The sequence below is a fragment of the Etheostoma spectabile genome, chromosome 18 (assembly GCF_008692095.1).
Source record: "Etheostoma spectabile isolate EspeVRDwgs_2016 chromosome 18, UIUC_Espe_1.0, whole genome shotgun sequence".
Classification (NCBI taxonomy): domain Eukaryota; kingdom Metazoa; phylum Chordata; class Actinopteri; order Perciformes; family Percidae; genus Etheostoma; species Etheostoma spectabile.
In genome coordinates, this window is record NC_045750.1 from 22117465 (window position 1) to 22118502 (window position 1038).

Here is a 1038-nt window from a genome sequence, read left to right on the forward strand (position 1 = left end):
GCTTCACATTTTATTTAATTGTGTCAAATACATTCAATCAACATTTCATTCATTACATTTGCTGCATAGTTTGAACCATCTATATATTCAGTCACATACCCTGGTAACAGTGCTAACGCCACAGTGAATAAAACTAACCTATCCACAATGTGAACGCCAAAGAATAGAACCTCACATGGTTATTGAAAACCTCTTCAGATACACTTGAAAATATATGATTTTCTCGCCTAAATTTTTACCCCCTAAAACATGCTGCAGTTTCCACATGCTTTGGCCCTCTGTGATGACCCTGAGTTCATTGTGAAGCTAACACTCTCAGTTTGTTGTTTCTAGTGGCAGTGTGACACTAGGCCTTACTGACACAGAGCTACAGAGGTTAGAACACAGAATTTCTATTTCCGTCCAAGTAAATCATCTGAAAAATTAATAAAAAGCACTACTGTAAGCATATTACATGGGCTACATACTAAAATAGTACCCTAGCCACATATATCAACTTAGAACAGAATAAATCCACAAGAAAATGTCTTATAAAATGGATTTTATATGAATGTATTTCTACAGATATGTCTGTGCGTTTGTCTCATTTCTTATTTCTAAAAAAGCCCAAAAAGTGCTAAATACAAAACTTCTGAAATACAAAAACACATCCACATCACTCACACACATGCCTAAAAGAAGTACATACATAGATTTATAGGAATAAGTAATCATAATTTGATGAAATTGTGAAATGCCATAAGACGGCCTTATTTTTGCAATGAAAGTGCTGGAGTCATCACAGGGATAGTTTTTTCTGGCCATGTTTGATATCAATCAACTCGTCTTCTTATTGGCTACACAGGGATGCCAGTTTTATGACCTCTTTCTCTAACTGGTGGGATATGCTGTCAGTTTTTCCCACGTGGGCCCAATGGGGACTGTGAGATTTCATTGGCTTACCTTGGGAGTATCTTGAGAAATACTGATGCTATTGGCTGAGAACAAAGTTAATTGGAAATTGCAGATGCCACAGATTCTGACGGTGTGCGGAGTGAG

The 1038-nt window shown here is 36.9% G+C and overlaps 1 protein-coding gene across 1 annotated transcript in view; it reads left to right on the forward strand.

Moving 5' to 3' along the window:
* LOC116706165 (kinesin-like protein KIF26B) overlaps nucleotides 1-1038 on the forward strand; it is a 29244-nt gene that overhangs the window by 22667 nt on the left and 5539 nt on the right.